Source organism: Eurosta solidaginis, chromosome 4 (genome assembly GCF_040869045.1).
Source record: "Eurosta solidaginis isolate ZX-2024a chromosome 4, ASM4086904v1, whole genome shotgun sequence".
Classification (NCBI taxonomy): Eukaryota; Metazoa; Arthropoda; class Insecta; order Diptera; family Tephritidae; genus Eurosta; species Eurosta solidaginis.
Window position 1 is genome coordinate 30,495,987 of NC_090322.1, and position 9,503 is coordinate 30,505,489.

Below are 9,503 nucleotides of genomic sequence, written 5' to 3' on the forward strand. Positions count from 1 at the left end.
AACTTAGATAGCTTTACTTGTTCTTTTTAACTTTTTATGGTTACTGCGTCAAGCATAATGCTAATATTATATCACTTAAACAAACAACTTTTGCTCTACCAGAACAATAAATTCAAGGTTGTTATGTTTCTTCCAAAAATGAGATCAGCGCGTGTTTGGAAAAATAATTTTATATTCTTTTTCAATGGAAAATTTAATTTTAGTTAGTTGCTCGTGTCTATATTTGTACAGGTGAATTGAGGAATTATTTAGTAATGACATAGTAGACTTTGAATTAATTATTTCTCAGTTGTTGTTTTATAGCATTTTTATACACAGCTGCACTTGTACACAGGATATTATAACTCTGATTGGGTAATGGTTGGGTGTACACTGTACAGGTATAGAGAAATCGAGATAGATATAGAATTCCATATAAAACAAGTAAGGAAGGCTAAGTTCGGGTGTAACCGAACATTACATACTCAGTTGAGAGCTATGGAGACAAAGTAAGGAAAAATCACCATGTAGGAAAATGATCCTAGTATAACCCTGGAATGTGTTTGTATGACATGTGTATCAAATGGAAGGTATTAAATAGTATTTTAAGAGGGAGTGGGCCATAGTTCTATAAGTGGACGCCATTTAGGTATATCGCCATTAAGGTGGACCAGGGCTGACTCTAGAATTTGTTTGTACGATATGGGTATCAAATGAAAGGTGTTAATGAGTATTTTAAAAGGGAGTGGGCCTTAGTTCTATAGGTGGACGCCATTTAGGTATATCGCCATTAAGGTGGAACAGGGCTGACTCTAGAATTTGTTTGTACGATATGGGTATCAAATGAAAAGTGTTATTGAGTATTTTAAAAGGGAGTGGGCCTTAGTTCTATAGGTGGACGACTTTTCGAGATATCGCCATAAAGGTGGACCACGGGTGACTCTAGAATTTGTTTGTACGATACGGGTATCAAATGAAAGGTGTTAATGAGCTTTTTAAAAGGTCGTGGACCCTTTCGGGATATCGCCATAAAGGTGGACCAGGGTTGACTCTAGAATTTGTTTGTACGATATGGGTATCAAATGAAAAGTGTTATTGAGTATTTTAAAAGGGAGTGGGCCTTAGTTTTATAGGTGGACGCCTTTTCGAGATATCGCCATAAAGGTGGACCACGGGTGACTCTAGAATTTGTTTGTACGATACGGGTATCAAATGAAAGGTGTTAATGAGCTTTTTAAAAGGGCGTGGACCCTTTCGGGATATCGCCATAAAGGTGGACCAGGGTTGACTCTAGAATTTGTTTGTACGATATGGGTATCGAACGAAAGGTGATAATAAGTATTATAAAAGGGAGTGGGCCTTAGTTCTATAGGTGGACGCCTTTTCGAGATATCGCCATAAAGGTGGACCAGGGGTGACTCTAAAATGTGTTTGTACGATATGGGTATCAAATTAAAGGTATTAATGAGGGTTTTAAAAGGGAGTGGTGGTAGTTGTAAGCATATGTGAAGGCGTTTTCGAGATATCGATCAAAATGTGGACCAAGGTGACCCAGACCATCATCTGTCGGGTACCCCTAATTTATTTATATATGTAATACCACGAACAGTATTCCTGTCAAGATTCCAAGGGCTTTTGATTTCGCCCTGCAGAACTTTTTCATTTTATTCTACTTAATATGGTAGGTGTTACACCCATTTTACAAAGTTTTTTTCTAAAGTTATATTTTGCGTCAATAAACCAATCCAATTACCATGTTTCATCCCTTTTTTTCGTATTTGGTATAGAATTATGGCATTTTTGTCATTTTTCGTAATTTTCGATATCGAAAAAGTGGGCGTGGTCATAGTCAGATTTCAGCCATTTTTTATACTAACATAAAGTGAGTTCAGATAATTACGTGAACTGAGTTTAGTAAAGATATATCAATTTTTGTTCAAGTTATCGTGTTAAAGGCCGAGCGCAAGGACAGATGGTCGACTGTGTATAAAAACTGGGCGTGCCTTCAACCGATTTCGCGCTTTCTAAGTCCCTACCAAATTTCACAAGGATTGGTAAATTTTTGTTCGACTTATGGCATTAAAAGTATCATAGACAAATTAAATGAAAAAGGGCGGAGACAAGTAACGTTTCTGCCAAATTTCATCATGACATCTCCAACGACTGCCAAATTGCAGCTTGCAAAACTTTTAAATTACCTTCTTTTAAAAGTGGGCGGTGCCACGCCCGTTGTCCAAAGTTTTACTAGTTTTCTATTGTGCGTCATAAGCTCAACTCACCTACCAAGTTTCATCGCTTTATCCGTCTTTGGGAATGAATTATCGCACTTTTTCGATTTTTCGAAATTTTCGATATCGAAAAAGTGGGTGTGGTTATTGTCCGATATCCTTCATTTTAAATAGCGATCTGAGATGAGTGCCCAGGAACCTACGTACCAAATTTCATCAAGATACCTCAAAATTTACTCAAGTTATCGTGTTAACGGACGGACGGATATGGCTCAATCAAATTTTTTTTTCGATACTGTTGATTTTGATATATGGAAGTCTATATCTATCTCGATTCCTTTATACCTGTACAACCAACCGTTATCCAATCAGAGTTTTAATAACCTGTGTACAACTGCAGTTGGGTATAAAAATGTTATAAAACACCAACTGAGAAATAAGTAATTCAAAGCCTACTATGTCATTACTAAACAATTCCACAATTCACCTGTACAAATATGAAAACGAGCAACTAACTAAAATTAAATTTTCCATTGAAAAAGAATATAAAATTATTTTTCCGCGTGTTTGGAAATTTCATTTTGCTGGTATAAACATAACAACCTTTAATTTGTTATTCTGGTAGAGCAAAAGTTGTTTGTTTAACTGATATAATATAAGCATTATGCCTGGCGCAGTAACCATAACAAATTAAAAAGAAAAATAAATAAATGCTTGGCTTTATTTATATCCGAGAAGATTTAGGCCGAACTTCTCTTCGAATTTGCGTCTTGCTCCGTTGTTATTTTCCCTACAAACCGGCGGCACGGGACCTACCTGATTTATGCCAATCCCAAGTGAAAGCTGTTACTAGGAAGATACGTTTTCACTGAAAAGCTTTTCATAGCAGAAATACGCCTGGAGTATATGCCAAATCACCGCCGAGGGGTGACCGCGCTTAGACAAATTTTTTTTCCAATTGAAGAACTTGTTTTAAATTTTTGATGTTGCTTTGGCCGGCACTTGAACACAAGAACTTCGGTGTGGTATACGCAGTACGCTCGCACCACACCACGGCGGCCGTTTTTTTTTTTATCAATAAGTGGTTTGAGATCTTGTCAGGCACACGGTTAAAAATTTGAGGCTAAATCTGCAACATTCAGACATATGACCAAACCATATTTTTTTTTAATATGGATTCTACCGGTCTGGGTTTCAATTTGAAACTGGAGATGTCTATATTTAAAGTTATAAAAAACAAGTAAGGAAGGCTAAGTTCGGGTGTAACCGAACATTACATGCTCAGCTGAGAGCTATGGAGACAAAATAAGGGAAAATCACCATGTAGGAAAATGAACCTAGGGTAACCCTGGAATGTGTTTGTATGATATGTGTATCAAATGGAAGGTATTAAATAGTATTTTAAGAGGGAGTGGGCCATAGTTCTATATGTGGACGCCATTTAGGGATATCGCCATAAATGTGGACCTGGGCTGACTCTAGAATTTGTTTGTACGATATGGGTATCAAATGAAAGGTGTTAATGAGTATTTTAAAAGGGACGCCTTTTCGAGATATCGCCATAAAGGTGGACCAGGGGTACTCTAGAATTTGTTTGTACGAAATGGGTTTCAAAAGGGAGTGGACCTTAGTTCTATAGGTGGACGCCCTTTCGAGATATCGCCATCAAGGTAGACCAGGGTTGACACTATAATGTGTTTGTACAATATGGGTATCAAACGAAAGGTGATAATGAGTGTTTTAAAAGGGAGACGCCTTTTCGAGATATTGACCAAAATGTGGACCAGAGTGACCCAGAACATCATCTGTCGGGTACCCCTAATTTATTTATATATGTAATACCACGAACAGTATTCCTGCAAAGATTCCAAGGGCTTTTGATTTCGCCAGGAAGAACTTTTTCATTTTCCTTTACTTACAAAGGTTTTTTCTAAAGCTATATTTTGCGTCAATAAACCAATCCAATTACCATGTTTTTGTATAGAATTATGGCATTTTTTTTATTTTTCGTAATTTTCGATATCGAAAAAGTGGGCGTGGTCATAGTCGGATTTCGGCCATTTTTATACAAATACAAAGAGAGTTCAGATAATTACGTGAACTAAGTTTAGTAAAGATATATCGATTTTTGCTCAAGTTATCGTGTTAAGGCCCGAGAGGAAGGACAGATGGTCGACGGTGTATATAAACCGGGCGTGGCTTCAACCGATTTCGCCCTTTTTCACAGAAAACAGTTATCGTCCTAGAATTTAAGCCTCTACCAAATTTCACAAGAATTGGTAAATTTTTGTTCGACTTATGGCAGTAAAAGCATCCTAGACAAATTAAATGAAAAAGGGCGGAGCCACACCCATTTTGAAATTTTCTTTTATTTTTGTATTTTGTTGCACCATATCATTACTGGAGTTGAATGTTGACATAATTGACTTATATACTGTAAAGATATTAAATTGTTTGTTAAAATTTGACTTTAAAACAAAATTTTTTTTAAAAGTGGGCGTGGTCGTTCTCCTATTTTGCTAATTTTTATTAAGCATACATGTAGTAATAGGAGTAACGTTTGTGCCAAATTTCATCATGCTATCTTCAACGAATGCCAAATTACAGCTTGCAAAACTTTTAAATTACCTTCTTTTAAAAGTGGGCGGTGCCACGCCCATTGTATAAAATTTTAGTAATTTTATATTTTGCGTCATAAGCTCAACTCACCTACCAAGTTTCATCGCTTTATCCGTCTTTGGTAATGAATTATCGCACTTTTTAGGTTTTTCGAAATCTTCGATATAGTCGTGGTTATAGTCCGATATCTTTCATTTTAAATAGCGATCTGAGATGAGTGCCCATGAACCTACATACCAAATTTCATCAATATACCTCAAAATTTACTGAAGTTATCGTTTTAACGGACAGACGGACGGACATGGCTCAATAAATTTTTTTTTCGATGCTGATGATTTTGTTATATGGAAGTCTATATCTATCTCGGTTCCTTTATACCTGTACAACCAAATGTTATCCAATCAAAGTTAATATACTCTGTGAGCTCTGCTCAACTGAGTATAAAAACAAAAACAAATAGTTGGCGGTTCTCTGAAATCCTTTCAGTCAGTAACTTGTCATACATATTTCTGGTACCGAACTAGACCTTAATTGCCAAATAAGTACAAGTTCGGCAATAACAAGATTTTACCAAGTTATCAAATGGACAGTTTGGATCCTTATTTTTCATATTCAATATGCTGTCTACAAAAGAACTGCTGCCAGCTTTGAGCAACTTCGACAATGAGTATGATTTCTTTTCCCAAACTTTCCCACTGGCTGGGGCGTATCGATAAATGCTCTATTATCGTACTAGAAGCAGCATCTAGAGTCCCTTTTCGGTCCGGAACCAATAAAGCAACTAAACTGTAATTTTTACATTAGTTTGGATTTACGGAAATAGTTCCAATAAACCAACTAGTTCTAAAGTGGAAATATGTATCTAGTCCAGAACTATAGAAAAGTTAATGCAACACGGACTAGCTAAAACATGGCCATGTGAAATTCCCCAATTGGAAGCATGTAAAAGATATAGAAGGCGAACTAATAGAGGTTCCGAATGTACTAGAAACGCACCAATTTTGAAATAGAGATTTTTCCTACAGCGTTGCTCTACCTACGTATAAGAAATTATTTCATAACACCTTATATGTATAACAAAATTTTTTGAAAAAGATTCGATAACTGTGCTGCAAGTTTTCACAAATAAAATTCGGTATTTTTAAATTTTCAGAACCAATATAAACTCTTAGGTAAGATTTAAAACCAGCCATTTGTATTCCAGTTTCTATTTTTAGATTTTTTAAACATTTGCTTTTGTTTTAAGCCCATAAATGACTACAAGTTTGTATTTTTGGATTTTTGAACCTTTTTTGGTTTTGTTTTAAAACAATTTTAGTACTTTAAACTTATTGTTTAAACAATTTTTAAATATAAATCGGAAAAAATTAAAAAAGACAATAGTTAATTGAGACGTTTCCAATTTAGTGCCAACATTTTTCAATAGGTATTTAAACCGATGAATGGTTAAAAATTTGAACTCAGATTTCTAACCGTGCACTTGCACCCGAAAATTTCATCAAGCTTCATCACTGTATATGTATAAATAGCGCCCACAAAGTTTTTCTTGCTGTAGTTACTTTATATTTCTTAACAAGCAGCGGAAAGTCAGAAACAAAAATGTACTTACACAATCTTATAGCGATCCTAGTTCTCGTCCTTAGCTGTGGCCAAGTTACATGTACTGACGATCGGCGTTATTTGGTAGCATTACTTTTAAAAGAACAATATTATTGCGCAGGTTCATTAGTTAGTATGAAGATAGTGATCACAGCTTCGATGTGCCTGGAAGATTTAAATACAAAGTTAATCGATGTTGCAGCTAATGCAGAAACTTTCTGCGGACCACGGCGCAAAGTGCAGAAAGTAGTTTTCAATACAGATATAGCTTGAATTGAGCTGATTGAATCCTTTGAAGAAATTGATGGAGTGGAGAAAATATCACTTTGCAAAAATAAACTTTCGGTGGGCGCAAAGATTAAAACTAGTGGATGGAGTCCACAATTACAGTGGCCACATAGTTTTGAACTCGTAAAAAGTGACGCAAATATAGTAACACTAGAGAAATGTTTGAATTCCCGAAAACAAATAAAAACAAATATGTATTGTGCTAAAGGTGGCGGTAGAATTAGAAGTGTAGAGTTTGGAGCACCGGGCGTCGTGAGTGGACAACTTTGTGCGGTGGGAATATTATCGGTTAATTTTGTCGACGAAATTCTGCAACTTTATGCAAATGCAGCTGATCCAGAATATCTTTGTTTCATAGAAAGATTGATCACTATTTAAAAATTTGGAAGTTAATATATTTAAAACTTTGGTGCGAAAAAAATGTATCTTATGAAACTTGTAATAGTATATGTATATACAAAAAATTAAATCTAACGCTTAAACAATTTTCAATTTCTTATATTCTTTTTAAAGTAAAGTCCTGATTTCAATTTTTCAATAAGGTTGAAATAGTATGTTTTGTCATACGATTCGTGATTTACTAAGAAAAATAACTACCTTAATACTGTTTTCACACAGAAACTTAATGATCTCATTTCGCCTTCTAATGAAATCGTAAATTTTTTGCTTTCACACATAAGTAGCTGCTCGATTAGTATGAAGGATGAAATGTCAAGCGAATAAAATGACAATGCTATATGACAGACAATGACATTTACTTTGACAAAGACATTTTTAAGCACTGAACACACCAAAAACTAAGAAACTGAACGCTCCCAGCAGAGTTGCATTGGGCTTTTGATTTCATTAGGCATTCGATTAGTCACTAAAGAAATAATTATAGATTCGAATCTTGTATGGAAGATTGAGCTCAATAAGCGTCTTAATGTAGAAAACTGCCTTTATTATTCAATAAGCCGTTTGTGTGAAAATAGTATAACTCATTTATATTTCATCAGGCAAATTTAAATACATGGATAAAAGTTTGAGCCTAATCCGGAAACTTTTTTGTACAGCAAAGAAAATTTGGCTTAAAATTTAAATTGCACCGTTTTTCGTGAAAAAAGGTGTGCAAACCTAGGTTTCAGTTTTATGTCAGCGAGGTCTACATTTTCACCAAAAAAAAGAAGAAGAAAGGTCGGGATTGTCTTCGGCTGTTCCGAAGACTTCATACCTTTTATGAATGTAGCCAAGCATTAATCTTATTCTATTAGTAATATCCGAGTAATCGGCTACATGAAATATGTTATACGTCATACATTTATACAAACTTAAGCGACATTTCCGATAAATCTATACTAATTATATAAAAATGCTTATATGGGAAATGTTTGCAAGGGCTAATCTCAAGAAGTACCAAACCGATTTTTATGATTTTTTTAAGCTATTGCATAGATTTTATCGCGGGCTTGGCGACTAAATCAAAAAAAACCGTAACGGATATTTGTCAAAAAAGGTTCGAAAAGGTTCGGTGTTAGTAACAGGCCAAATACATAAAATTGGATCTCTATCATAAACAGCGTTGGGCACCACTACATTTACACGGTTACCAAATTGAGAGTGTGCTAGTAAACACGAACGCGTAGCGAGCACGAAAGCAAAATCAATTATTTATTTAGTTTGATTTCAATGCTTGAACGGTGAACACGTGTCACACGCACTCTTTGGTACTCTGTTTTAAGCGCGTGTGCGACACTGCCTCACCGTATGACCATCGAAATCAAACTAAAAGAGCTGTCGTTGATTTTCGCGAAGTAGCCATTGTGCTATCGCTTATCGTATTCATATATGGTCGCTTACAAGCACAGTTGAACGATACAAGGTGGCAGCATGGTGACATACCTCCAAACATAAATAAACATTTCATGTACTTTGTTTTTGTAAATTCGATGGACAAATGTCAAAATCGTACTGCGCCGAATTTTGATGTATCAAATCAAATAAAAAAAGCTTAAAATCAGCTGTCCCATGCTGCCACCTTGTATCGTTGTGTCATGCTTACAAGCCAACCTAATAAAACCGCACTGCGTTTTTTTAGCACACGCAAAAAAACGGCGTTTTTTTCCCTAACCCAAACAAGCATGCGTTGCGACAATGTAAAGCATGTGTGCAAACGTCAAATCTAAATGTCACGCAGAACAAAAATTGGAAATCGAGTTAGGTTTTCACACAGCAAATTCAATTTGAGTTGCTCTCATACAAGTTGTATGTGCATGAGACATTTTTGACTGAAAATGACTTGCGTGCGTTTATATTAGGTTGGCTTGTTAGCAGGTGCTAAGCTCACGCCCACCCCGGATCATAAAGTTAAAGTTAAAGTTAAAGCGAATGTTAAAGTTAAAGCGAAAGTTAAAGTTAAAAATAAAGTTAAAGTTAAAGTTAAAGTGAATGTTAAAGTTAAAGCGAAAGTTAAAGTTAAAGTTAAAAATAAAGTTAAAGTTTAAGTTAAAGTTAAAGTTAAAGTTAAAGTAAAAGTTAAAGTTTAAGTTAAAGTTAAAGTTAAAGTGAATGTTAAAGTTAAAGCGAAAGTTAAACTTAAAGTTAAAAATAAAGTTAAAGTTAAAGCTAAAGTTAAAATGAAAGTTAAAGTTAAAGTCAAAGTTGCAGTTAAGGTTAAAGTTAAAGTTAAAGTTATAGTTAAAGTTAAGGTTAAAGTTAAAGTTAAATTTAAAGTTAAAGTTACAGTTAAAGTTAAAGTTAAAGTTAAAATTTAAGTTAAAGTTAAAGTTAAATTTAAAGTTAAAGTTAAAA

The 9,503-nt window shown here is 34.8% G+C and overlaps 1 long non-coding RNA gene across 2 annotated transcripts in view; it reads right to left on the reverse strand.

Annotated features, from left to right (window-relative positions):
* LOC137249524 (uncharacterized) overlaps positions 1–7,411 on the reverse strand; it is a 519,870-nt gene extending 512,459 nt beyond the window's left edge. For both annotated transcript variants that reach the window (XR_010952403.1, XR_010952402.1), the window contains exons 1-2: positions 7,311–7,411; positions 6,436–6,590 (exon numbers count right to left, since the gene is read on the reverse strand). This is a non-coding gene — a long non-coding RNA (uncharacterized lncRNA). The remainder of the gene's footprint in view (positions 1–6,435; positions 6,591–7,310) is intronic.
* Between the last annotated feature and the right edge of the window lie 2,092 nt (positions 7,412–9,503).